This window comes from Bubalus kerabau, chromosome 2 (assembly GCF_029407905.1).
Source record: "Bubalus kerabau isolate K-KA32 ecotype Philippines breed swamp buffalo chromosome 2, PCC_UOA_SB_1v2, whole genome shotgun sequence".
Taxonomy (NCBI): domain Eukaryota; kingdom Metazoa; phylum Chordata; class Mammalia; order Artiodactyla; family Bovidae; genus Bubalus; species Bubalus kerabau.
In genome coordinates, this window is record NC_073625.1 from 152,352,373 (window position 1) to 152,363,179 (window position 10,807).

The following is a 10,807-nucleotide window of genomic DNA, read 5'->3' on the forward strand; positions in this document are numbered from 1 at the left end:
ATATAGTCTACAAATAAAACAAATGAACAAACAATTATACAAAATCCCAAAGAGCAATCAATCAGTCTTTTACCTGAGGCTGGGGTGAGAAAATCTATTCATTCAATGAATAGTGGGTTTATGGGAGAGGCCTCTCTGGGGGCTTCAGCTTGCATTTCAATAGCTACAGACACCTAATCCATACCCCATCCACCCAATCCCCCATAGCCCCTCAGTCCTTTTAACTTCCTCCTAGCCCTCACCCTGTCGAGTATTACATGTAGCCCCAGCAAGGTTTCACTGTCATTCACTGCAATCTCAGTTGTCACCACCAGGTGGCAGAAAGATGAGGAATCAGAGGTGAGGAAGTACAGCTCTAAGTAGAATTTAAAAAAGAGGGAAGGGGGTTCATGCCCTGGTCTAGCCAATAGAAAAAAGATCCAAAAAAAAAATCAGCTGTTGAATATGATCTTCTGTTAGTTTATTTCTTGCACCTTATACAAAGGCAGTACCATCCTCCCCGCCCAAGTTACATTTGCATGAACCATAGAAAGTACCTGGCTCCAAAGGAGAGGGAAGAAGAAAAGTCCATTGCCCAAATATGCATATTTTGTGCCTCTCCTATAATATTTTCCACAAAATTATCCAGCTGTCATTTCTGGAGAGCAGAGACTATGCTTTTTTGTCCCATGTATTCTTGCAAAAGTTCATTAAGTGAATTTAATTGATGAATAAGTCATTTTTCCGAATCCATGTTAGGAAGCATAGTCATATTCCAGACATGATTTGTCATTATAAATTGTATTGAATGATTCATCTATAAGGAGAGCTTCCAAACTCTGAACAAGTAGGTGATGATTTTGAGAAATTGTTCCCCATCCTTTGTATTTTCCTACCTGTTGCTCATTCTCTCCACTCCTACATTTATTCTCACAGCAATCCCTACAAGAGAGTTGTTAAAAAAGAGGATAAAAAAAAAAGACTAATTGATACATTTGCTCCCCAAGGACCACATCATTGGTTCATGTTTTAGGATAAACATTAGAATCATCTGGGAGCTTTGAAAACCACCACTGCCTGGCCCCACCCAAAAAACTAGTCCACAATCCCTAGAACAGACCCCCAGCATGGGAGGGTTAAAAGTCCGCAGGTGAATCTAATATTCAGCAAAGATTGAGAACCACTTTACCAGGGTTTCAGTAATGCTCAGTAAGTCACTCACATTCAGCTTAGAGCCAGACACTCCACTTACTTTCTCCCATTTGCCAGGTTCCCTGAACATGTCTATGATATGGTCAAGACTCTACTGTTGGTCTAGATTCACTCTTAACTGTAACAAACACCACTTCCCTACAGTTCTTTAGTAAAAGTACTTAACACTCCCATAAGGGCTTGAAGTGCTAAATCATTAAGAATATCACACTGTCTGCTGGATATTGTTCCACGTAATGATGTCTTCAATCATTTCATCGTGCATCATTTAAAAGCTGTAAAATATCACAATTTATGCTTACAGACATGAAGCTCTAAGTATCCTCAGTCTGCTGTTGAGCTTGGTGGAGCTTTTCAATTTGCAACCTGAGTACAAGATCATGTCACAATAATTTGGTTAAGCCTGATAGATAGTGCCATCAGGACTGCTGCAGAGAAAGCAAGGCTTATGAATTTCACTACAATGGTGTAGGGCATCTCCTGGATGAATGAGTGTATCATGTTTCCTATTGTTTTTCATTATTTGCATCTACATGTCTTTAATAAATATGTGATATTGTCAAAATCAGAAGCAAACAGAGACCAGCCTGGAAAATTCCCTGAGCAGAAAAAATCAGTTCAATCATACAAGCAAAGCTTAGTTTATTTTATAAGACCGACTTGACCTGGGTCATTTCTTGCTTATGCCTCTGAAAATCAAAAGCAAAACTTACAACTGTTTCCCCAAACAGATTATGTGGCAATCACTAACCCAGTTCCCTATCATTTAACAAAATTCTAATATTATAACCAATCATGGTGAAGAATAAAAAGGCACTGTCTTTCCAATGAATAATTTGTTTTTTAGCAATACACTTTGAGCCTCATTCCATGTTTTGGTTTGAGGGCTCCTGGTCCGTGAACTGTCTTTGTGATGTGTGCACAATAAACTTTTACTGATTACCAGTTCAGTGATTCATTGGTTTTACTTCTGTTACTGATGAGCTTTTGACAACCCATCTACACACATGCATATACACATACATACACATGTATTTTATATATATGTATATTTAACCACTTATTAATAAAATTACATTAATGTACTTGGTGTCAGAAGCCATTCTAATTAGGAACTAAGCTAACCAACTGATATGTTAGGAAAATAAATACCATTATATATGATGGAATGACAAATATCAACCAAAGAGTAGAAAAGTCCAAGTTCCAGTTCTCACTCTGGCTGGCTGTGTAACATTTGGGCATGTCACTTAACTTCTTTAGACTTTAAGTCTCTCTATGGTGAAACAAGGGACTCACCAGGGAATGCCGTATGTGGTTTTATCTTCTTGGTTCCTCCAATCATTGGCAGGGCCTCCCAGGAGGCCCATGGTGAGAAGCATTTTAAGGTTGCATCTTCTCACTGGAAAGAATACCATTATCAATATATCAGAATCTGTCATGAGCTCAGGAGTAGGGAAGTGGAGTGTAAGTTCCACTGGGCCAAATACCGAAAGATTACTTTCCCAGACCACTGCTGTGAATAGAGACTAGTAGAAATAAAATGAAAACAACTATTTACATCACCTTAACCACTAGTTTTTATAGCCTTATTAAAGTGTGTTCCTGAATCCTGGTAAAAAGTTCTTTATCCAACTCACTTATCCTTGAGCTTCATCCCAAATTCTACCTCTTTTACTAGACCAACCATATGCCAGAATATTAATCGGTAATACTTCAGTAGCATTTACAATGTGTCAAGCAGTGTTGTAAACATTTTGTACATATAATTCATTAAATTCTCACACCAACCCTCTTGGGTAGATACTATTTATTCCTATTCTACAGGTGGAGAAAGTTGAGGCACAGGTTAAGTGACTTGCTCAAGATTACAGTCAGTGAGAGAGCTGAAGTGTGAACCAAGGCAGTCTGCTCTAAAGAAATGTGTTTAACCATTGGATGAAATGGTACCTTCTGAATATCCAGGACAACCATCCCCTATACCATAGTTGTGTTTTGTTTTTTTGTTTTTTTTTTTGCATTCTATCATTTTGTGATTGTGTGAGTACAGAAGATCTATTAGTATGGAAAGCACTCTGAGATTGAGACATAATTTTATAGAGGGTGACCATACATTCTCGTTTTCTGACTCTGTGTCTTTGGAAGGAGGTGGGGAAATTCAGAGAAGCATTCCTTCATGAAGCGATGCCTGAGTCACTGAGTTATTTAGGGATAAAAACCAATTAGTCACATTAAAATTGGGAGTTAGGATCAGTTTGTTCTCTAATACAAAGATTCTTCCTTGCCAATTTATCATATTGTTTGGACTCCAGAATACATCCTTTTGTAAATGAAATTGACTATCCCTTCCCCAAATTCAAAGAAAACACTAAATTACCTGTAAGAATAAAGTTCAGTCCTAGGGTAATAACGGTACCCACAGAACTGGAAGTACAGACCCTGGAGAGGACGTGGTGAAGAAGAAATCTCCAGCCACTGCTGAGGAGAGCAGCAGGAAATGCCAACATGTCCTGGCAGAACTGGAAAGTGTCCTTGGACACCTAGAGGGTCTTTTTGCCTGAAAGTTAGCACAAGTGCTGATGCTCCTTGGGGGCAATGCCTGAAGGTCCAAGGAGTTCTATTTTAATCAATAGAAATTGATAAAAGGCCAGATGAAGAACTCAGGCAGTGCTTTATTGGGACTCACGCTGCTGCAAAGGGAGAGAAAACGAACAGGTGCCCTTCCTCCACTCTCCAAGGAAGGCATGCTGGTTCCTAAATGGGGGGAGGGGAGGGCGGATAGGCCGGTCAGGCTAGAAGGGTGGCTTTCATGGTCTGCTCACCCTCTTGGTAGTGCTGTGTGCAGGTATCATGGGTAGGACCTTGCTTTTGCTCTCAGCACATCAGAAAGCTTAGTTGGTTTGTGGCATTTTGTATTTGATTGTTCATAATTTGCCCCACCTGCCCATGAGCGTAGTTATTTTCAGTCCCTAATTGTTTCTTTATGTTCTCTTGCTTGAGGAGATATTTGTCCAAGTACAAGTGCAAGCCCTCCAGTAAAGAGTCCCAGGTCCCAGCCTGTCTCATTCCTACCACCTTGACTTGTCCTGCTTGACCATCAATAGCATGGACCCGAGCCTAAGCACAGCAGCTTGTTCGCGCCGTCTCTTGCGAGCCATTTTCCTTGTGGACACCTTCGGTGAGCTGCAGCAACTCTGCCCATGGGCACCACGGTCACAGCACAGGGCAACTGTGACTGTGGAGATTGGTCTGGACCCAAGCTCAGGTACTGAGTGCCCAGCCAGGGTCGCAAATTGACCTTGTTCTGTAGATGACTCTCCATCCCAACCACAGCTTGGAAAGATTACATTTGGCTCCAGGCACTAGTGACACTAAAAGTCTTCCATGAGTGAATTGGAATGCTTCTTAATCATGAACACAATGGCTAAATTATCTTTCCTCTGGTGGCACCAAGTGACTCATCTTTTGTTTGGAGCTGGTTACTTCCTGGTGAGAGGAAGTTTCTGTCCTTCTGGTTGCCTTCCTGTCTCTCTTCCTGGTGGGCTGATGGTATGGTTAGGGCTGTAATACTGTCATAGAACATCTTTTTGAATCAAAGACTAATTTTCCCAGAGAGTGTGGAGTCGAGTATTTCTATTTGAGGTAGGAAAGCAAACATGGACCCATAAATAGACACTCATATGGTCCTTTTCTCCTATTTCTGTGGCTTTTCATAATTTTTACCAGGGACATAATGTGGGTATGACTCATGAACCTAAATATAATGCGAATGGATTCATAGTAACTTTTCCTGAAACTAAAAAAAAATCAGTCCCATCATAATCATGGTAGCTTACTTTACATGTAGAAAGCTTTAAAAGGTCACTTCCAGATGATGTCCTTGGGTTGTTAGACAGGGAGGGAAAGATTTAATGAAACTCTTGATTCCAAAAAGTTAGGAATCTTTTTGGCTCCAAAAAATATTTGGAGCCAAATATTTCAGGACACAAGAGAATGAGGGAAACAGTTTCTTCTTACAGTCAAGACTTCAGACTCTCCAGTAAATCAAAGGTAATGAGCGGTAACTCCATGAGGATGTGAGGGAAAAGATGCTACATTTTGGTGAGTTTCAGACAAATAAAAATTGATTCTACTTATACTCTGAGACCTAGCTTAGGGAGGATTGAGCTAATAGGAAAGCACGCTAATCAGAGAAATAAGAGGGAAACACATTGGACTTCATCTTTATTTGTTTCTGGTTTGGTGATCATGACTTTAACAGTCATGTATTTTCAAATTTATTATAATAATGAATAATTTTCAACCTGACCACAACGGTGCCTTATTCTACAGCCAAGCAGAGATACAAGCCTTATAAGACACATTTACCTGAATGCATTGAGAAGCTCAGAGAAGAAAGGCAGGAAGGACACTGTTCACTTCAAAGCCACACCAGGATGGCTCTGAGTTAATTACCATAAGAGGACACTCAAACCCAGTTCAAAAGTCTATCTGCTTTAAAGATGATCATATATCCAGGAAACTTAAAGGTGCCTGCCTGCCAGATAATGGGCAAGGGGAAAAATTGATAAAATTTAACAGGAGGGTGGAAGCCTGACTCTTCCACAGACAAAAATTGACTTATAAACAACAAGAAACCAGTCAGAGGTGATTTCAGTTTACCATCAGGATCTGGGCAAATGGGAAAATAATCAGGGGCTAGGAGAACAGAAAGAGGGAGTCCAGACCGAAGTGAGAAAATTCAGCACCTGGAGTGGGAATACTGCCCAAAACTCCCCAGTTCCCAGCCCTGGTAAGGGGTTTCTGAAGGTTCTAAATTCCAGAGAGGTTGAGGACTAGGGGATGTTTGGTCAAACTGATCCAGTGTCCAGTGCCAAACACCAGCTCCGCCACTTTTGGAGCACATTCTTGGAACCATTTCTGACTTTGAAAAGATACCTCTCATGAGTCAAAACATTTAGGAGGGCAGCAGAACAAGTCTCCACCTGAAGTCATCTAACATCAGTGTCCACAATCAAAGTGGCCCTAAAAGTAACAGCAAACCCAGTGTGCCCATTTGCATCAGTTCAGTTCAGTTTAGTCGCTCAGTTGTGTCCAATTCTTTGTGACCCCATGGACTGCAGCACACCAGGCCTCCCTGTCCATCACCAACTCCCAGAGTTTACTCAAACTCATGTCCATTGAGTCGGTTATGCCATCCAACCACCTCACCCTCTCTCGTCCCCTTTCCTCCCACCTTCAGTCTTTCCCAGCATCAGGGTATTTTCCAATGAGTCAGTTCTTCATATCAGGTGGCCAAAAGATTGGAGTTTCAGCTTCAACATCAGTCCTTCCAATCAATATTCAGGACTGATTTCCTTTAGGACGTACTGGTTGGATCTCCTTGCAGTCCAAGGGACTCTCAAGAGTCTTCTCCAACACCACAGCTGAAAAGCATCAATTCTTTGATGTTCAGTTTTCTTTATAGTCCAACTCTCACATCCATACATGACTACTGGAAAAACCATAGCCTTGATTACGACGGACCTTTGTTGGCAAAGTAATGTCTCTGCTTTTTAATATGCTGTCTAGGTTAGTCATAACTTTTCTTACAAGGAGTAAGCATCTTTTAATTTCATGGCTGCAGTCACCATCTGCAGTGATTGTGGAGCCAAAAAAAAAAAGCCTGACACTGTTTCCAGTGTTTCCCCATCTATTTGCCATGAAGTGATGGGACCAGATGCCATGATCTTAGTTTTCTGAATGTTGAGCTTAAGTGAACTTTTTCACTCTCCTCTTTCACTTTCATCAAGAGGCTCTTTAGTTCTTCTTCACTTTCTGCCATAAGGGTGGTGTCATCTGCATACCTGAGGTTATTGATATTTCTCCTGGCAATCTTGATTCCAGCTTGTGCTTCATCCAGCTCAGTGTTTCTCATGATGTACTCTGCATATCAGCTAAATAAGCATGATGACAATATACAGACTTGCTATTTGGAACCAGTCTGTTGCTCGACGTCCGGTTCTAACTGTTGCTTCCTAACCTGCATACAGATTTCTCAAGAGGCAGGTCAGGTGGTCTGGTATTCCCATCTCTTTCAGAAATTTCCACAGTTCATTGTGATCCACACAAAGGCTTTGGCATAGTCAATAAAGCAGAAATAGATGCTTTTCTGGAACACTCTTGATTTTTCAATGATCCAACGGATGTTGGATATTTGATATCTGGTTCCTCTGCCTTTTCTAAAACCAGCTTGAACATCTGGAAGTTCATGGTTCATGTATTGTTGAAGCCTGGCTTGGAGAATTTTGAGCATTACTTTACTAGCATGTGAGATGCATGCAATTGTGCAGTAGTTTGAGCATTCTTTGGCATTGCCTTTCTTTGGGATTGGAATGAAAACTGACCTTTTCCAGTCCTTCAGCCACTGCTGAGTTTTTCAAATTTTCTGGCATATTGAGTGCAGCACTTTCACAGCATCATCTTTCAGGATTTGAAATAGCTCAGCTGGAATTCCATCACCTCCACTAGCTTTATTCGTAGCGATGCTTTCTAAGGCCCATTTAACTTCACATTCCAGGATGTCTGGCTCTAGGTGAGTGATCACACCATCGTGATTATCTGGGTCATTTTTTGTATGGTTCCTCTGTGTAGTCTTGCCACCTCTTCTTAATATCTTCTTCTTCTCTTAGGTCCATACGATTTCTGTCCTTTATTGAGCCCATCTTTGCATGAAATGTTCCCTTGGTATCTCTAATTTTCTTGAAGAGATCTCTAGTCTTTCCCATTCTATTGTTTTCCTCTATTTCTTTGCAATGATCACTGAGGAAGGCTTTCTTATCTCTCCTTGCTATTCTTTGGAACTCTGCATTCAAATGGGTATATCTTTCCTTTTCTCCTTTGCTTTTCGCTTCTCTTCTTTTCATGCCTATTTGTAAGGCCTCCTCAGACAGCCATTTTGCTTTTTTGCATTTCTCTTTCTTGGGGATGGCCTTGCTCCCTGTCTCCTATACAATGTCATGAACCTCCATCCATAGTTCATCTGGCACTGTGTCTCTCAGATCTAGTCCCTTAAATCTATTTCTCACTTCCACTGTATAATTGTAAGGGATTTGCATATTTCTCTGCAAATTGGAACATTTTTCATGAAGATGTCATGGCCTTTCCTCTGCTAATTTGTTTAGCAAAGCTTTTGTTCACAGGACAAAGTTGAACCGGAGCACCACCCTATGTGAATGATCACTATTTCCCATACTAATATGCTTTCTTTCCCGTAGGAGTTTTTCATAATGTGTGACATGATTTATTTAATGTGAATTCTCCCTTCAGACAATAGTGCCAAGAGGGCAGGAACTGTGACTACTTTTGTCCACTATTGTATCATCATCACCTGAAATGCTATCTGCTACCAAGGAGCCCTCAGTAAATGTTTGCTGAAGAGTTAATACCCACTCAAAAAGTCATGAGGACTATAAGAGAAATATATATATGAAGTACCCATTCCGGTGCCTGGTAAATGAATCAATATTTTTTGAGTAGAGTGAACAAGTGGAGATTTTACTGCACTAGTTCTTGGTGCCCACTCTGGTTACCTTCCTATTGCACAACTTTCTTTCATTACACACTTTTCAAATGAGCGCTCAGTGCTCATTTCCTCTCTAGTTACTGTCCAGCTTCTGCCCTTTCCACTTCACTGAACTAATCCCCTCAAATCTGTTTCAAATCCAAGCAATTGGCAAACTCTCTTCTCCCTGAAACTCTTCTCTTGGTGTCTGTGACACCGCTACAGACTCTCCAACTTTTCCAGTACTTTCTCTGTTTCTGTCACTGATTCTCAACTTTCTCCTGTTCTCTCAGTGAGAGTATCAATGGGACTCACACCTTGATCACCTGCCTTTTTTTTTTTTTTTTCATTAAAATTGGACTCAGTCAATCTTAGATATCACTTACTACTTCTTGCTAATGACTCAAAAAATTTCACATGTTTCCTATTTTGCCTGAGCTACTAATGTAATCCTATACTCCCCAAACCTTGGGGGAATTGTACCTCCTTTGCCCTCCTAGAATCTTTACATTCTCCCTACAAATATAGCATGTATGTCTGTCTCTATCAGATTCCCTAAGGATAAGCTCCATATCACAGGTTTGTTTTAATCCTCAACACCTCACATTAAATCCTAGCACAAAGCAAGTAATCATTTGTTGAATGAATGAATGTTGATAAAACTATAATTAAAACATTTCCATCTGAATCTCTTGCAATTTCTCAAACTTTACATCGAAACGATATCCTTTTCCCCTAAATTCCTTTGCCTCCTGAATTTCCTGTTGTCAGTGGTAGCGGTATCCACCCATCTGAGACTAAAAGTTTCATGTCCTTTGTGACTCCTCTCTATTTCCCTCATATCTCATATTCATCAAATCTTAACATTTCCTATGAATTCTATGCCATATCCATTCTCCATCCCCACTGCTGCTGCTGCTGCTGCTAAGTCCCTTCAGTCGTGTCCGACTCTGTGCGACCCCATAGACAGCAGCCAACCAGGCTTCCCCGTCCCTGGGATTCTCCAGGCAAGAACACTGGAGTGGGTTGCCATTTCCTTCTCCAATGCATGAAAGTGAAAAGTGATAGTGAAGTCGCTCAGTCATGTCTGACTCTAGCGACCCCATGGACTGCAGCCTACCAGGCTCCTCCGTCCATGGGATTTTCCAGGCAAGAGTACTGGAGTGGGGTGCCATTGCCTTCTCCTCATCCCCACTATCAACATGCAAACCTAGCATGGTCTCAGGTCCCATCTGGGTTATTACAACAGCCTCCCTATTCCCAAACATGGAAAGGCTCTCTATTATTTGCAGCAGACTTGTACTCTAATATCCTTGACCTGCTTTTCAGGAATCTCCATAATCCAACCTCCCCTCTTCCCCTACTACTGCTTACTGATCCAACTTCAGGTCATCCAGTGCCTGAAGTTGGCATCCACTGCCCGCTCTAGGTAGGCTGTCCCTGTCATTGACCACCCCAGGGTGGTTCGTTATCTCTATGAAATCTTTTCCTTCTCTACCATCTGTGGAATTCTGCTCACAATTTAAGACTGAGATAGAATAATTTATTTTTTAACAGCTTAATGGAGATTACCTTTAATATATAATTATATATATTTAAGATGTATAAATTGATGTATTAATACTCAAATAATTTTGTGTGCAGGAAACTTACACTGACCATTCCAGTCCGTAACCCCTTCTCCTCCAGCAGTGCTTAAATCCTATACCAGGATCTCATTCAGGGCTTCATTGAAGGTTTTGCCCTGATTTCTCAGTGTTCACCTGGTTTCTTCAAAGACGTTGTGAGCTAATAAGTTCAATAGAAGACAGCAGCTATGTTCTGAGTTCTCAGCAAGAGGTAAGGAGACACTTGATGATTGATTAATTTTATTAGATTTAGATACAACTGTGACTCATTTAAAAGATGAGATACAGTCCCTCAAAGCAGATTACCACAGCTAACTGGGAGAATCAAAACTCATTTTGTCTTCCTATAGAGTTGGAAATGAGTTCTCAACAGAAAAAATTGCATGCTCAGAATTTTAAAAAATAACATTTAAAAAACAACACAATTTTTAAAATCACACTTGCC

General features: G+C 40.7%; 1 pseudogene; it reads left to right on the forward strand.

The window, feature by feature from the left end:
* The first annotated feature begins 1,106 nt into the window (after nt 1-1,106).
* LOC129644496 (MAD2L1-binding protein-like) lies at nt 1,107-4,583 on the forward strand (annotated as a pseudogene).
* The last annotated feature ends 6,224 nt before the right edge of the window (nt 4,584-10,807 follow it).